Genomic DNA, 19,044 nt, shown 5'->3' on the forward strand with positions numbered 1-19,044 from the left:
GCCCCCACCCCGCATAATTTTTTTTTACTTTTATTTTTATAATTTCAAATTTCCATTTTTTCGTTTTTCTGCATTCCCCTTCGCCCCAAAAAAAATTTATATATTTTCAGTTTTAATTTTTTCATCTTTCGGTTTACAGGTTCGATATTTTACAAGTTCCAAAGTTATGAGTTCGAAGGTTTATATGTTTGGAAGTTTATGGGTTTAGAAATTATAAAGTTTACGAAGTTCGAAAATACGTATTTTCGAAATTTTAGTGGTTCAAAAGTTTATGAATTTGTGGTTTCGGAATGTTTATTGTATCTAAATTATTTATGAATACTCTTGAGAAGTTATTGTCCTTAATTTGCGTACCAAACCTCGAAAATTGAATAAAATTACTACTTGTTTTTCAAGAAAATATTTTCCAAGAAAATATTTTTTTGGAAAATATTTTCCACGGAAAATATTTTTCGTTATGCCAAACACACCCATAATCTTCTAACTTAAAACACTAGAACATGATTTCTCATAAATCTCAAGACATAGAAACATTTAAAAACTAAATATATACAAAGCCTAGTAACATGCTTTCTACGACATCAAATTTAAAATGGACTATAGCTCGAAGTCATTAACCTTTTGCAAGGCAGTAAATTGGGGTTAGGGTCTTTGATCATCTATCGCACTCTGACCTCGAACTCGCTACTTCGGGCGGCGTCAATTACCAGTATAAAATAAATTGCCTTTGTTCAGGATTGGAAACCAACAAAAAAGCAGAGAAAAGGAAGAGCAAACTATAGTTTTGGAGAATCAATGAGTTATGAGAAAAGGGAGGCGGCTGTGAGGAAGGTGCGCGGTGGCTCCGAGTTCCCTGAATTCTTGCCAATATGAGTATTTATAGGCAGATTTTCGAACCTTAGGGTTTTTGAGGTGCGGTTTTTATTAGGTCAAAGTAGCCGTTTGAAAATAGAGAATCAAATCCGTTGATGTCAACTTCCTTAGTACCAAAAGTTAGAATTTTTCTCAAGAGCAACTTTGGCTCTTTGTGTCAGGAGCTTCATTTGGTAGAGATGAGAAGAATATCACACGAAAATGGAGGAAACAAGGTTTGGCATAGTTGATGAAGAGTTGGATTTTTGTCTCAAAAGGGAAAAGGGATGTGGGACGCAACTTTTGAGATAGACGTAGTGTTAGGTTTAGGGGTTGAAATTGAGAGGGATCTGGATAGGGGAAAGTGCACGGTTAGCCACTAATAACACATGCATTTACTTTTAAGCCACTGTTTAAAATGTCTTTAGTCTTTAGCTGTGACGACCCAAAGAGTCATTACCGGTTTTCTCCCTTTTTTCGCGCTTCCGAGGCCTTGGAAACCTCACTTTTAGTCACCTCGATTTGCTTGCGCAGTCCGGGCGCGTAGCCGGAAAGATTATATGTTAAATTATGTGAAATTTGCTAAATTGTGGCTTTAAAATGATTAAAGTTGAATTTGGTCAACATTTTGGATAAACGGACCCGGACCCGTAATTTGACGGTCCCGGAAGGTCCGTTGGAAAATATAGGACTCGGGCATATGCCCGGAATCGAAATCCGAGGTCCCAAGCCCGAGAAATGAAGTTTTGAAAGAAATTGTTTTTCTGAAATTAATATGAAAATTTGAAAAGAAAATGGATTAGAAAGTATTGGTATCGGGCCCGTATTTTGGTTCCGGTGCCCGGTACAAGTCTTATATGTAGTTTAAGCGCTTTCTGTGAAATTGGGTTGAAATCGGACGTCATTTGACGTGTTTCAGACTCAAAGTTCTAAAGTTGAAGGTTTATGAAACTTGGAAGAAAATCATAGATTTTAAGACTTAATTCAATGTTTTTGATGTTGTTTTGGCGATTTGATCGCACGATTAAGTTCGTAGGATGTTGTTGAGTTAGTGTGTGTGTTTCGTTAGGAGCCCCGAGTGCTCGGGAGTGATTCGAAGGTGGTTCTGGGTGTTTTTGGCCTTAGGAAGTGTTGCAGAATTTCTGCAGTCAGTGGTCCAGTTGTTCCTTCTATGTGATCGCATAGGCCTTTCTGCAATCGCATAGTGTGAGTTTTCCAGGTGCCATGTTTTGTTCTATGCGATCGCATAGCTTGATCCGCGATCGCATAGCTTGGCCAATCCCTTCAATGCGATCGCATTCCTCATTCTGCGATCGCATAGCATTAAGCCCCATCCGGAAAGTTAGCCCCTTTTTCTTCTATGCGTTCGCACCAGTACCCATGCGATCGCAGTGCTTCACCCCCTTTCCCATATGCGATCGCAATCCTCCTTCTGCGATTCCATAAAGCATTTTTGCCCAGTGATTTAAATTGTCCAAAAAACAGAATAGTCGGGATTATTTCACAAAAGCTCACGAGTTCACCTTCTCCACAGCCCATAGGTGATTCTTAGAGCTCTCCATCACCAAAGTTTCTTGGGTAAGAACTATCTAACTCGTTTCCTTCATTTTCTATCATCATCTATTGAAATCTTAGGCCTAAAACATGTAATCTAGGGTTGAAATTGGGGGAAATGGGTAGAGTTAGGGCTTTTTAATTTTCTTTTATTTAGACCTCGTTTTGGGGTCGAATTTGAAAATAAATTGTATATTCGGGCTCGTGGCGGAATGGGTAACATGGAATTGGTTCGAACCTCGTGTTTTGACCAAGCGGGCCCTGGGTCGATTTTTGGAGTTTTGGGAAAAAAGCTTAGAAATCCATATTTAGGCTTTGGGTTTAGTTTGTTTAGCTATTATTGATATTATAAAGTTATTATTTCATAGATTTGATTGAGTTGGAGTCGAATTCGAGAGGGAAAGCGGTCGTTATGGATTGATTTAGCTGTGGAAGTTGAAGTAAATATTTGATCTAACTTTGGCTTGAGGGAATAGGATTAGAGTATTGTTTGCTAATTGCTAAATGCTGAGTACGGTGTATAGGTATGGTGACGAGTATCTATACGCTGGTGTCTAGCATGACCGTGAGTCCTTATTTGTGCTTATTCGGATTTTGTTGTGACTTTTTCCTTGTTTAATAGATGTTTTCTATATAATGTGAAGAGTATGAGAAAGAATTATGAATTTTAAATTCTTGGAGCGCTGGCTCGAATGATAAAGTAATTATGGAGTAAGAAATGAAAGAAAGAGAAAGAGATGTGATTATCTCCCTTGCCGGGATGTGAAAGTTGTTGTTGTTGTTCCCTTGCCGGGATTTAACTGTTTACTTGTGCTTTCCCTTGCCGGGATTTCCATTACTGTTGTCTATCCCCTCGCCCCATTGTTTGTGATTGCTGTTTGGGTAAGGATGAAGGATAAAGCACGATGGGTGATGCCGTGCACGATTGTGATGCTTACGAATGCACGAAGGAACATTCCGTGCCATGACATATTTACTAATGCACGAAGAAACATTCCGTGCCGTGATATTCTTACTAATGCACGAAGGAACACTCCGTGCCATGATATGTTTACTAATGCACGAAGGAACATTCCATGCCATGATATAAGTGTTTATGTGAGGAAAAGCACGAAGGTTTATTCCGTGCACTTTATATGATTGATTGTGTGAGGAAGAGTGATAAAGCACGATGGGTGATGCCGTGTACGATCATGATGATTATTAGTGCATGAAGGAGCATTCCGTGTACTTTATATTATTGATTGGGTGAGGAAGAGTGATAAAGCACGATGGGTGATGCCGTGTAACTGTTGATTTTTCTGCTCTCGTTGATTATAGTAGTTGTACAGTTTCATTTCCTACTTGTTGATTTTATACCCGGACTGTTACCTCCCCTATAGCATGCTCCCCTCCCTCTTGACCGGTTAATTTCTGTATTCTTTTCTGTTGCATATGTATATATTGAACTGCACAGGTTTGTTTGGTAGCCATGTCTAGCCTTGTCATTACTTCGCCGGGGTTAGGCCAGGCACTTACCAGCACATGGGGTCGATTGTGCTGATGCTACACTCTGTGCATCTTTTTGCACAGATCCAGGTGTTGGAGCAGCATTTGAGTAGCAGTCTAGGAGCGAGCCTTCTGTTCAGAGACACCGAGGTAGCCTTGCAGGCGTCGGCATGCTGGAGTCTCTTCTATTTTCTCTTCGTTTGTTATCCTTGTACCGGAACAAACAATACTATTTTTTTATTCAAACTTTGTATTTAGTATTCTATAGACGTTCATGAGTTAGTGACTCCAGGTCTGGGTAGAGGTTGTATTTGAAATTTCGCATTTGTTTTCAGTTACTTATGATTTAAGATTTCCACTTCTTATATTAAATGTCTCGTTTTCGTTATATTGTTGATGTAGTTAAAAGAAGTTTTTAGTTAATTGGCTTGCTCAGCTCCTAATAGTAGGCGCCATCACGACTCCCTATGGTGGGAAATCTGGGTCGTGACAAGTTTGTATCAGAGCACTAGGTTACATAGGTTTCACAACTTACGGACAAACTCAGTAGAGTCTGAGGGATCGGTACGGAGATGTCTTTATTTATCCCCCAGAGGCTACAGAGTTAGGAAAACTTCACATTTGTTCTTTCATGTCGTGCGTTCTGTTTCTCAAACACCGATTGAATTTTACTCTATTCTTTCGTAGATGGCGAGAATACGCGCTTCCTCTTCTACCGCTCAGCAGGCCGAGCCCCCAGCAGCAGTTTCCACGAGGGGCAGAGGCCGAGGCCGTGCCAGAGGTAGAGGCAGGGGCAGAGCTTAGCCCCTAGCAGTAGTCCTAGTGGCGGAGCCTCAGATTGATCATGACGAGGAGGTTCCAGCCCCAGCAGTTCTGGTGGGCCCAGCTCAGGTCCTAGAGGGGTTCATAGCCACCCCAGTCTTCAGGACGCTTTGGTCAGGTTGGTAGGCTTTGTGGAGAGCGTCATTCGAGTGGGTTTTCTTCCAGGGGTTCAGCCAACGGTGGCAGGTCAGTCGGGTACAGTGGCTCAGGCCGGGAGTGAGATCACTTTTCAGGAGGCGGCCAATGTGGGCCGTAGAGTTGAGGTGGTACTGCCACAGGGAGGCGGTCATAGGTCGGATAAGAGGCCCCGTCATGCAGGCAGATTCAGTGGTACCTCGTCTTGAGGTAGATGTACTTATGGTAGAGGCCATCCTCCCAGGCCCTTTCAGTCAGCTCCCCATTTAACTCATGGTACTTCAGGTGGTTATTCAGGTCGACAGGGTCAGCCTCAGTTTCCTCAGCTGCAGCGTTCGTGTAGATGTTATGGGTGTGGTGAGTATGGTCACAACAGGAGGGTTTGCCCGAGATTGAGGGGTGCACAGCCGCAGCAGTCGAGGACTTGCCATACTTGTGGTGACCCGAGGCACATTGTCAGATTTTTCCCTCGAGCTTCGAGCAGCTCTCAGTATCAGAGTTCTCGTATTAGGATTCTGGCACCAGAGATTCCTCAGCCTGCCCAGCCAGCCAGATGTGGAGGTAGAGGTCATAGAGGTGGAGCTCAGACCGCCAGAGGTAGATGCCAGCCAGTAGCCGACCGCCCTAGAGATGTGATTCAGGGAGGTGGGGCCCAACCCCGGTGTTATGCTTTGTCAGCCAGGCCAGAGGCTGAGTCATCAGATGCTGTTATTACAGGTATTATTCTGGTCTGTGATAGAGACGCTTCAGTGCTATTTGACCCTGGGTCTACGTATTCATATGTGTCGTCCTATTTTGCACCCTACTTGGTTATGCCTAGCGATACCTTGAGTATTCCTGTTTATGTATCTATACCGGTGGGTAATTCTATAGTGGTCAACCGAGTTCTTTGTTCCTGTGTTGTGGTGTTTAGGGGTCTTGAGACCCGTGTTGATTTGATGCTCTTAGATATGATGGATTTTGACGTTATATTAGTGATGGATTGGTTATCCCCGTATCATGCTATCTTGGATTGCCATGCCAAGATCGTGACATTGGCTTTACCAGATTTGCCCCGTTTGGAGTGGAGAGGGACCCCAGGTCATACCACTCGCAGTGTTATTTCATATGTGAAGGCTCGACGCATGATCGAGAAGGGGTGTTTAGCTTATCTGGCGTATGTTCGCGATTCCAGCGCAAAAGTCCCTTCTATTGATTCTGTCCCTATTGTTCGGGAGTTCCCCGAGGTTTTCCCTTCAGACCTACCGGGTATGCCGCCCGACAAGGATACCGATTTTTGTATTGATCTGGCTCCGGGCACTTAGCCCATTTCCATTCCGCCGTATCGCATGGCCCCGCCAGAGTTGAAAGAGTTAAAGGATTAGCTGGAGGATTTGCTTGAGAAGGGTTTCATTATACCCAGCGTTTCGCCTTGGGATGCGCCGATGTTATTTGTGAAGAAAAAGGATGGTTCGATGAGGATGTGCATTGATTACCGGCAATGGAACAAAGTGGCAATAAAGAACAAGTATCCACTGCCGAGGATCGACGATTTATTCGCCCAGCTTCAGGGTGCCAAGGTGTTTTCAAATATAGACTTGAGATCTGGTTACCATCAGTTGAGGATTAGGACATTCGGTGTCCCTAAGATAGTTTTTCCGCACTCGGTTCGGGCATTATGAGTTCTTGGTTATGTCATTCGGGTTGACAAATGCCCCAGCAACTTTTATGGATTTGATGAGTCGAGAGTTAAGGCTTTACTTGGAACCGTTCGTGATAGTCGTTATGGATGATATTCTGATATGCTCCCGTAGCCAGGAGGAGCACGAGCAACACCTCATAGTAGTTCTTCAGACTCTGAAGGATGGTCGGTTATATGCTAAGTTCTCAACATGTGAGTTCTGGTTGAGTTCGGTTGCATTTCTGGGTCACGTTGTATCAGCACCGGTATTGGTTTTGCCCACAGGATCAGGGCCTTATACAGTCTATGGTCATGTTCCCCGTATTGGGCTTGGTGCAGTATTGATGCAGGACGGCAGGGTCATTGCCTATGCTTCGAGGCAGTTGAAGATCCACGAGAAGAATTATCCGGTTCATGATCTTGAGTTGGCAGCCATCGTTCATGCTTTGAAAATTCGGAGGCATTATCTATATGGTGTGACGTGTGAGGTGTATACCGGTCACAAGAGTCTTCAGTACCTGTTCAGGCGGAAGGAGTTGAATTTGAGGCAGAGGAGGTGGTTAGAGCCGTTGAAGGATTATGATGTTACTATCTTGTATCACCGGGGAAAGGCCAATGTGGTGGCCGATGCATTGAGTAGGAAGTCCGCCAGCATGGGTAGTCTTGCTTATATTCCAGTCAGCCAGAGGTTGCTTGCTTTGGATGTTCAGGCCTTGGCCAAATCGTCTTGTGAGGTTTGATATTTCTGAGCCTAGCAGAGTGTTAGCTTACACGGTTGCTCGTTCTTCATTATTGGAGCGTATTCGTGCTCGGCAGTTTGATGATCCCCATTTGTGTGTCCTGCGAGACACGGTGCAGCGTGGAGGTGCCAAGAAGGTGACCTTAGATGATGATGGTGTGTTGAGATTGCAGGGGCGAGTTTGTGTGCCCATTGTTGATGGGATTCGAGAGTTGATCTTAGCGGAGGCCCATAGTTCTCGGTATTCTATTCACCCGGGCGCCGCGAAGATGTATCAGGATCTGAGGCAGCACTATTGGTGGCATAGGATGAAGAAGGATATAGTTGCATATGTGGCTCGATGCTTGAACTGTCAGCAGGTTAAGTATGAGCACCAGAGACCTGGTGGCTTGTTTCAGAGGATTGAGCTTCCCGAGTGGAAGTGGGAGAGGATTATCATGGATTTCGTTACTGGACTTCCGATGACTCGGAAGAAGTTTGATGCAGTTTGGGTCATTGTTGATAGGCTGACCAAGTCAGCGCATTTTGTTCCTGTTGCAGCCGCCTATTCATCCGAGAGATTAGCTGAGATCTACATCAGGGAGATTGTTCGCCTTCATGGGATGCCGCTATCTATCATTTCGGATTAGGGTACGCAGTTTACCTCGCATTTCTGGAGAGCAGTTCAGCGAGAGTTGGGCACCCAGGTTGAGTTGAGTACAACATTTCATCCCCAGACGGATGGTCAGTCCGAGAGGACCATTCAGATTCTAGAGGATATGCTCCGAGCCTGTGTCATTGATTTTGGAGGCTCGTGGGATCAATTTTTGCCGTTAGTAGAGTTCGCCTACAACAACAGCTACCAGTCCAGCATTCAGATGGCTCCATATGAGGCATCGTATGGTAGGTGATGTCGGTCTCCAGTCGGATAGTTTGAGCCGGGAGAGGCTCGGTTATTGGGTATGGATCTGGTTCAGGAGGCCTTGGATAAGGTCCGGATTATTCAGGATAGTCTTCGTACAGCTCAGTCCAGGCAGAAGAGTTATGCATACCGCAAGGTCCGAGATGTTGCTTTCATGGTTGGTGAGCGAGTATTGCTCTGCGTATCGCTTATGAAGGGCGTGATGAGATTCGGGAAGAAGGGCAAGCTTAGCCCCAGGTTCATCGGTCCATTTGAGATTCTCGATCGTGTGGGAGAGGTGGCTTATAAACTTGCCTTGCCGCCTAGCTTGTCAGCCGTGCATCCAGTGTTTCATGTATCTATGCTCCGGAAGTATCACGGCGATCCATCGCATGTATTAGATTTCAGCACTGTCCAATTGGACAAGGATCTGTCTTATGAGGAGGAGCCGGTGGCTATTTTAGACCGGCAGGTTCGACAGTTGAGGTCAAAGAGTTTTCCTTCAGTGCGTGTTCAGTGGAGAGGTCAGCCTCCTGAGGCATCGACCTGGGAGTCCGAGTCTGATATGCGGAGCCGTTATCTCCATCTATTTCCCGACTCAGGTACTTCTTTCTTTTGTCCATTCAAGGACGAACGGTTGTTTTAGAGGTGAAGAATGTGACGACCCAAAGAGTCATCACCGGTATTCTCCCTTTTTCCGTGCTTTCGAGGCCTTGGAAACCTCACTTTTAGTCACCTCGATTTACGTGCGCAGTCCGGGCGCGTAGCCGGAAAGCTTATATGTTAAATTATGTGAAATTTGCTAAATTGTGGCTTTAAAATGATTAAAGTTGACTTTGGTCAACATTTTGGGTAAATGAACCCGGACCCGTAATTTGACGGTCCCGGAAGGTCCGTAGGAAAATATGGGACTCGGGCGTATGCCCGGAATCGAAATCCGAGGTCCCGAGCCCGAGAAATAAATTTTTGAAAGAAATTCTTTTTGTGAAATTAATATGAAAATTTGAAAAGAAAATGGATTAGAAAGTATTGGTATCGGGCCCGTATTTTGGTTCCGGCGCCCGATACAGGTCTTATATGTAGTTTAAGCGCTTTCTGTGAGATTGGGTTGAAATCGGACGTCGTTTGATGTGTTTCGGACTCAAAGTTCTAAAGTTGAAGGTTTATGAAACTTGGAAGAAAATCATGGATTTTAAGACTTAATTCAAAGTTTTTGATGTTGTTTTGGCGATTTGATCGCACGATTAAGTTCGTATGATGTTGTTGAGTTAGTGTGTGTGTTTAGTTAGGAGCCCCCAGGGCTCGGGAGTGATTCAGAGGTGGTTCGGGGTGTTTTTGGCCTTAGGAAGTGTTGCAGAATTTCTGCAGTCAGTGGTCTAGTTGTTCTTTCTATGCGATCGCATAGGCCTTTCTGCGATCGCATAGTGTGAGTTTTCCAGGTGCCATGTTTTGTTCTATGCGATCGCATAGCTTGATCCGCGATCGCATAGCTTGGCCAGTCCCTTCAATGCGATCGCATTCCTCATTTCGCGATCGCCTAGCATTAAGCCCCATCCGGAAAGTTAGCCCCTTTTTCTTCTATGCGTTCGCACCAGTACCCATGCGATCGCAGTGCTTCACCCCCTTTCCCTTATGCGATCGCAATCCTCCTTCTGCGATCGCATAGAGCATTTTTGCCCAGTGATTTAAAATGTCCAAAAAACAAAATAGTCGGGATTATTTCACAAAAGCTCACGAGTTCACCTTCTCCACAGCCCATAGGCGATTCTTAGAGCTCTCCATCACCAAAGCTTCTTGGGTAAGAACTATCTAACTCGTTTCCTTCATTTTCTATCATCATCTATTGAAATCTTAGGCCTAAAACATGTTATCTAGGGTTAAAATTGGGGGAAATGGGTAGAGTTAGGGCTTTTTAATTTTCTTTGATTTAGACCTCGTTTTGGGGTCAAATTTGAAAACAAATTATATATTCGGGCTCGTGGGGGAATGGGTAACATGGAATTGGTTCGAACCTCATGTTTTGACCAAGCGGGCCCGGGGTCGATTTTTGGAATTTTGGGAAGAAAGCTTAGAAATTCATATTTAGGCTTTGGGTTTAGTTTGTTTAGCTATTATTGATATTATAAAGTCATTATTTCATAGATTTGATTGAGTTGGAGCCGAATTCGAGAGGGAAAGCGATCGTTGTGGATTGATTTAGCCGTGGAAGTTGAGGTAAGTGTTTGATCTAACTTTGGCTTGAGGGAATAGGATTAGAGTATTGTTTGCTAATTGCTAAATGCTGAGTACGGTGTATAGGCATGGTGACGAGTATCTATACACTGGTGTCTAGCATGACCGTGAGTCCTTATTTGTGCTTATTCGGATTTTGTTGTGACTTTTTTCTTGTTTAATTGATGCTTTCTATATAATGTGAAGAGTATGAGAAAGAATTATGAATTTTAAACTCTTGGAGCGCTGGCTCGAATGATAAAGTAATTATGGAGTAAGAAATGAAAGAAAGAGAAAGAGATGTGATTATCTCTCTTGCCGGGATGTGAAAGTTATTGTTGTTGTTGTTCCCTTGCCGGTATTTAACTGTTTACTTGTGCTTTCCCTTGCCGGGATTTCCATTACCGTTGTCTATCCCCTCGCCCCATTGTTTGTGATTGCTGTTTGGGTGAGGATGAGTGATAAAGCACGATGGGTGATGTCGTGCACGATTGTGATGCTTACTAATACACGAAGGAACATTCCGTGCCATGATATGTTTACTAATGCACGAAGGAACATTCCGTGCCATGATATGCTTACTAATGCACGAAGGAACATTCCGTGCCATGATATGTTTACTAATGCACGAAGGAACATTCTGTGCCATGATATGAGTGTTTATGTGAGGAAAAGCACGAAGGTTGATTCCGTGCACTTTATATGATTGATTGGGTGAGGAAGAGTGATAAAGCACGATGGGTGATACCGTGTACGATTATGATGATTATTAGTGCACGAAGGAGCCTTCCGTGTACTTTATATTATTGATTGGGTGAGGAAGAATGATAAAGCACGATGGGTGATGCCATGCAACTGTTGATTTTCCTGCTCTCGTTGGTTATTGTAGTTGTACAGTTTCATTTCCTACTTTTTGATTTTATACCCGGACTGTTACCTCCCCTATAGCATGCTCCCTTCCCTCTTGACTGGTTAATTTCTGTATTCTTTTATGTTGCATATGTATATATTGAACTGCACAGGTTTGTTTGGTAGCCCTGTCTAGCCTCGTCACTACTTCGCCGGGGTTAGGCCAGGCACTTACCAGAACATGGGGTCGGTTGTGCTGATGCTACACTCTGTGCATCGTTTTGCACAGATCCAGGTGTTGGAGCAGCATTTGAGTAGCAGTAGCAGTCTGGGAGCGAGCCTTCTGTTCAGAGACACCGAGGTAGCCTTGCAGGCGTTCGCAGGCCAGAGTCTCTTCTATTTTCTCTTCGTTTGTTATCCTTGTACCGGAACAAACAGTACTGTGTTTTTATTCAAACTTTGTATTTAGTATTCTATAGACGTTCGTGAGTTAGTGACTCCAGGTCTGGGTAGAGGTTGTATTTACTTATGATTTAAGATTTCCGCTTCTTATATTAAATGTCTCATTTTCGTTATATTGTTGATGTAGTTAAAAGAAGTATTTAGTTAATTGGGTTGCCTAGCTCCTAATAGTAGGCGCCATCACGACTCCTGATGGTGGGAAATCCGGGTCGTGACATTAGCCACTGCTTTAGTAAACTTTACCTGACCGGAAGAAAATACCCTTCTGCTCATAAAGTTCAGGACCAAGTGTCCTTAACTTTTGAACTTGCAACTCTAAGTTCAGGACCTCAGGACTACATGTCTTTAACTTTTGAACTTGCAACTCTAAGTTCAGGACTTCAAGACTACATGTCCTTAACTTTTGAACTTGGAACTCGAAGTTTAGGACCACATGTCCTTAATTTCTATGCTTGTAACTCTAAGTTAAGGACTACCTATCCATAACTTTTGAACTTGTAAGTCTAAGTTCAGGACCTATTGTCCTTAACTTTTGAGCTTGTTAGTCTAAGTTTATGATCAAGTGTCCTTAACTTTTGAACTTGTAAGTCTAAGTTCAGGACCAAGTGTCCTTAAATTTTTAGATTGTTAGTCTAAGTTGAGGACCTATTATCCTTAATTTTTGGGCTTCTTAGCCTAAGTTTAGGACCTATTGTCCTTAACTTTTGAGCTTGTTAGTCTAAGTTCAGGACTTCAGGACCTATTGTCCTTAACTTTTGAACTTGTAATTGTAAGTTAGGACCTATTGTCCTTAACTTTTGAACTTGTTAGTCTAAGTTCAGGACCAAGTGTCCTTAACTTTTGAGCTTGTAATTCTAAGTTCAGGACCAATTGTCCTTAACTTTTGAACTTGGAACTCGAACCTGACACTTTTGAGCTTGTTAGTCTAAGTCTCGTATAAAAAGAGACTCATTTATCTGCAGTTTTCCCCTTAGGACTCATGTATACTGTATATCAAATTTCATCAATCAAAGATCATCGGTGCTTGTAATCCTGAAAGCCACCCATTCTGTTCATTTTCATCCACAAGCATTTTGTGAAGGAAATCCCAACTACCAACAGTTTTAGCGACACTGGTAGTTATTTATATCACTTGGAAAAATATAAAGAGGAAGAATTAGTTGAAATTACTCTATAATGAGAGATCACAATTTGAGAGATCAATAATGGGTATCGAACTTGAGAGAGAGAAGTGAGGGTTTGGGAAAAAAATAATGGAAGACAGGGTAAAAATATCTTTTCAAATTAATTTTAACAGAGTAGTGGCTATTTTTGCTCAACATTAAAATTGCTGGATAAAAAATAAATACCACCTTAAATAGTGGCTACCTCACGCCATTTGTATTCTGGATAGTCCTATGGTTGGGCTAAAAGGGAGGATTTGGGCTGCTAGTTAGGCGGATTTGGGCCGGTAGCTTAGTCTGGATTGATATTAAATGGATTAAGTACTTGTTAAGAGCAAACTTCATTTATGGCCATCCGCTAGAAACTAATATCAGCTGCTAGCCACAAATTGTAATATGTATTTTATATCCTCAAATGAATTATAACGACTAGCTACCGAATTATACATCTGACCCACAAGCACAAACATAGGTTCATTGGAGAAAGAGATGATTTTCTGCCCAAAATGGTCTAGCCGGAAAACTTCATCGGAAATTTCACAGTCACCGGAATTCAAATAGCATGCAAATCATCTTTTAGATCTAGATTTTCATAATATCAAAATCCCCAAAACAAATAAATAAAACGCGAAGAAAGAGTCGCCGAATTTAATGGAGGGTCGCCCGTGTTTGAGTTTCCATCCAGATCTAAAGCCAACGAGATCGAGCACAGTGGGGTATACTGACTGAGTTTTGATTTCGATTTCATGATTTTTGGTGAGGTCGAAGTTGGATCATGGGCGCCATTAATACTAATACTACAACGGCTGAGATTTGACAAATCTTGTGTTCAATTCTTGAAACATTCCATTTCACCGTGGAAGTCAACAATGTCTTTTCTAATCATTGTCATTTCCTCTTTGTAATCTGTTTTAGAGGTTTGGCTCCCAAGTATCAATTACTCTCCCTATCCTATGTTGCAACTCGTGCATATTAAATATGAATATTTTATCAATCTCTTTTTTTGACCAAATTTTTTATAAAAAATTGAATATAAGGCTAATATTTAAAATTAATTTTAGATTATGTATTAAACTGGAGAGTATTTATTTTGAATATTGGTATATTACAAAATATATATACAAAATAGGCTATCACTGTAACGACCCGACCAATCATTTTGAGCATTTGCACTTCGTACGGTTTTTTGAGGGCATAGGTAGCTCTCTATGGTGTATTATGGATTATGTGAATCATCGGTTTTGGTTTTCAGGTTATTCGAAATTAATTTGGAAGAATGATTCTCAGCTAGAAGCTTTAAATTTGAAAGGGTCGACCAAGTTTGACTTTTAGTATTTGACCTCAGATTGGATTTTTGAAGGTTCCATTAGCTCCGTTGGGTGATTTTGGACTTAGGACCGCGCCCGTATTGTGATTGGAGATCCGTAGTAGAATTTGGATTGAAATGGCGAAAGTTGGAATTTTGGAAAGATTGACGGGAGTGGACTTTTTTGATATCGGGGTCGGATTTTGATTTGGAAGTTGGAGCAGGTCTGTAATGTCAAATGTAACTTGTGTGCAAAATTTGAGGCCAATCGGTCGTGATTTGATAAGTTTCGGCATCGGTTGTGGAAGTTGAAGTTTCAAAGTTCATTGATTTCGAGTTGAGGCGTGATCCATCGTTTCGGTGTTATTATGTGTGTTTTGAGGCCTCGAGTATGTCTGTATTATGTTATGGAACTTGCTGGTATATTTTGATGGGGTCTCGAGGGGCTCGGGTGTGTCTCAGATTGATTTCCGATCATTTTTTCCTTCATTCTTCACTACTGATTCTGCTGATGTCTGGTGCACCCAGTATTCTTCGTGATCGCGGACTATGAGATGCAATCGCGTAAAGGAAAAATTGAGGCTGAGTGTTTCTTCATCGCATTTGCTTATATGGGTCTGCATTTGCAAGGTTACTGCAGATCGAACATCGCGTTCGCGTAGGTGTGCACGGGTTCGTATTGTAGAGCTGAGATGGGCAGGTCTTCATGGCTTCTTCATCGCGTTCGCGATCCTGGGGCCGCATTCGCGTAGGTTCTTTTCAAGACTGAGCAGTTTGTGCTTCACGATCGCACAGCTTATTACGCGACCGCATAATGTATTTTAGGAGCAGTGCATTTTCTTCTTCGCGATCGTGATTCGCCCATTGATTATAAAGTACTCTATTTTGAGGGTTTCAGCTATTTTTGCATTTTGGGAGCTATGGAGCTCGGATTGAGGCGATTCTTGAAGAAAATTTCATCATGTGAATGGGGGTAAGTGTTCTCTACTTGGTTTTGATCTTATTTCATGAATCTATCTTAAATTTTAGCTTTTGGTTGATGAATTTTAAAGAGGAAATTGAGGTTTTGGCCTAAAGTTTCATAATATAAATTGTTGAGTTTTGAACATCGAATTAGAGTCAGAATTGAGAGAAACTAGTATGGTTGTACTCGTAATTGAATGGGTTATGGGATTTTGTGAGTTTTGTCGGTTTCCGAGGCGTAGGCCCGGGTGCGATTTTTGGCCGGATTCGGGATTTGATTTGGGATTCGATCTTTATCATTTGGAATTGTTTCCTGGGGATTTATTTGATGTATTTGAGTTGATTTTGGCTAGTTTTGAGTCGTTCAGAGGTTGCCACGCGCGTGCTGGCCTTTTTGGAGCATCGCTTGGCTTGCTCGGTATTGAAATTGGCTTGTTCCAGATAAGTAACTCTTCTAAACTTAGTGTTGAGGGTATGAAACCCCAAATTACGTGCTAAGTGATTAGTGTTAAGGTGACACACATGCTAGGTGACGGGCGTGTGGGCGTGCACCGTGCGAATTGTGATTCCGTTATTTCTGTGGTACTTGTGTAGTTACCTGACCTTACCTGTAATCATGGAATTTCCACATGCTTGAGCTATTGAGTTGTGATCCATGTTAGACACCATGTCTAGGCTTCATGTTTATCATGTTGGGGCCCAACGAGGTCATTTCTGCTGTTGAAATATTTGCTTTCATTGTTTTATATACTCATTCATACGCATTCATATACATATCATATCTCAGTCTCTGTTGTTATTTATTGATACATCATATCATCATTTTCGAGCTATCTTCATGACATTGTGAGCCCGAGAGAAAAAGACTAGAGAGATTGATGACTGAGTGAGGCCGAGGGCCTAATTGTGAGGTTATTGATACTATAGCACGTGAGTTGTCCATGCGAATTCTGATATTGATACTATAGCACATGAGTTGTCCGTGCAGATTATAGCGCTTGGGCAGTAGGAGCCCCTCCGAAGTCTGTACACCCCTAGTGATCGCGGTTGATTATATTGAGGGATGGATCTTCCCTAGACATGGATCTTGTCCGAAGCATTATATACTTGGAGATGAATCTTCTCCATGGGGCTGGATTGGCCTTCCTCGGTACTGGCGACTGATGGTCAGTGATGTATATATTCCAGGATAGATCTTCTCTAGGACGTATGGGACATATACAGTACCGAGTGGTTGAGTATTCATTATATACCCGGGGATGGATCTTCTCCATGGGGCCGACATGTCCTTCCTCGGTACTGAGTGACTGATGGTCAGTTGAAGTATATATTCCGGGATGGATCTTCTCTGGGCTGAATTGGTCATATACAGTACTGAGTGGTTGAGCATGATGAGTAGAAAGTTTGAGCCAATGAGATTGAGTACTCTGAAAGTGTGAGTGCAAGATTCATCTCTAAGATACATATCATTGGCATGCACACATGACATATTTGCACAGAGATGCATTTTTCCTCATGTTGTACTGTATTACGTCATTCATTATTGACTTTAGACACATTGATATGTGGGCATAGAAAGGTATTTCACACTTGCTATTTGGCAAGAAAATAAAACATTTTAGTTATTGGGGAAAGGATTTTTAAAAAAATTACAATTTTCAAACTATCTCATATTCTCAAGGATTTCGGTAAAGGATTTGGGTTTTCACTGATATTCATGAAAAGCAGAACTATTTTCGAAAAATTGTGAAAAAGATGAGCATTTTATCTCTGAGTTACTTCCTTATTTATATGCTTTACGTTGTTATGAATTGTTGTTGGTTATTGGTGTCGGATCCAAACTTGTTCCAGCTCGTCACTACTGTCAACCTAAGATTATGTTTGTTACTTATCGAGTACATAGTGTCGGTTTTACTCATACTACACTTCCTGCACTTTGTGCATGGCGGGAGCTAGCATTGAAGGTGTACCTGCGATCCAGACTCAGTTGCCTCTTGTTCATGGTAACTTTAGATTTTAAAACTCTTTTTATGTACTTTGCAAACAGAAGATGCATTGACTTCATATCGGCTTTGTAGATTCCATTCTTAGAAGCTCATGATTTGTACTACCAGTCCTCGAAAAATGTAATAGATTCAGATAATTCCTTTTGTCTAATTGTCTTACTAATATGATTGAAGTTGGATAGTTATTAGTTAGCTTACCTAGCCGGTTGGGTTAGGTGCCATCACGACTAGTAGATTTTGGATCATGACAGATTGGTATCAGAGCTCTAGGTTCATAGGTTCTACATGTCATGAGCAATGTCACGACCCCAAATCGGACCCGGTCGTGATGACGCCTCTCGTGAAGACAAGGCCAGCCGACACAACTCCCAATTCAATTCAATAATTTAAATGAGTCAATTTAATGTCTTTTCAATAAATCAAATATTGTATAACGTAAGTTTAAAAGAAACAGTGCGGAAAGAAATATAGCCCGACATCGGGGTGTCACAATTCACGAGCATCTATCAAGATCTGTAATACAACTAAGTGCTAGCTGAAATAGCCTAAATACAAACTAATGAGAGAAGGAGAGAGAAGGGCAGTGCTGCGAACGCCGGCAGCTACCTGGCAAATCTCTGATGACTCTGCCTCCGATCAGCCAAAACCCGCTACCGGGTGTGGAAATACCATATCAACATGTTGTATAGAAGCAGTTCAAAACCAGTGAGAAAGCAGAGAAATTGTAGAATCTCTTTAAAATATCTTAGCTCAGTTTAGATTTCTTTAAAAATGACTTTTCAACAGTTACGCAAATGAATTCCAAAACAGTTAGTGCATATAAGCATACAAATCCGCCTCTCGGGCTCAAAACCATAGTTTAACAGATAAATGACAGTAAATATGAAAGATAAACACATAAAGATTCACCCCTCGGGAACAATGTCAACAACCTCGCCCCTCGGGCAATATCTCAGAACAATATCAGCCCTTCGGGCAATCACAAAGATCGGTACCAGCCCCTCGGGCAATCACACAGAACAATACCAGCCCCTCGGGCTATCAAATAGAATAATGTTAGTCCCTCGGACTATATCTCACCTCACAATGGGTACCCCCGCTCACTGGGGTTGTAGAGACTCCGGGAGGGGCCCCTTACGACCCACGCGCAATATCAAGCCATCTCATGGTATCAAATCTAGGCCCTCGGCCTCATATTAGTCAAGCCACCTCGTGGCGTATATATGTATCTCAGGCCCTCGGCCTCATAAGCAATATCAGCAATCTACATCGTGGCGTACATATCTCAATCCCTCGGCCTCAATCAGTATCAGTGTTTCCTCACAACTAGGCCCTCGGCCTTACTCAGTCAAAAATACTCACAAGCCCCTTGGGCATTAGTAAAACAGTATTTCTTAGCCCAAAACATCATTTGAAATATCGTTTAAGTCTCAAAAAGGAGTAAAAACGGCTGAGTGGTAAAACAGTGGAAAATAACATGCGTGGGTTCCATTAATAAGTCAAAGCAGTGAGGAAATAGTAATAAAAATCCCCGAAGGGTTCAAATAGTTGGCACGAAGCCCAAATATGGCAATCAGCCCAAATCATGATGACAACAAATAAGTTTCAGTCAAATACGCGGTAAATCATCAATCGGGACGGACCAAGCTACAATCCCCAATAGTACACGACCCCACGCTCGTCGTCAAGCGTGTGCCTCACCTCAATATAGCACTACGATGTGCAATCCGGGGTTTCAAACCCTCAGAACATCATTTACAATCATTACTCACCTCGAACCGGCAAAATCTCTAGCTCGCGACGCCTTTGCTTATCAAATCGGCCTCCACGCGCGTCGAATCTCCAGGTGATTCCCTTGAATCCCTCTTCAATCCTCTTCAAAAAGCTTCAAAATCGACCAACAATGGAGGAACTTAGCCTCAAATTTGCGGAAATGAGTGTGAGCACGTGATTT

The sequence above is a fragment of the Nicotiana attenuata genome, unplaced genomic scaffold, assembly GCF_001879085.1.
Source record: "Nicotiana attenuata strain UT unplaced genomic scaffold, NIATTr2, whole genome shotgun sequence".
Classification (NCBI taxonomy): Eukaryota; Viridiplantae; Streptophyta; class Magnoliopsida; order Solanales; family Solanaceae; genus Nicotiana; species Nicotiana attenuata.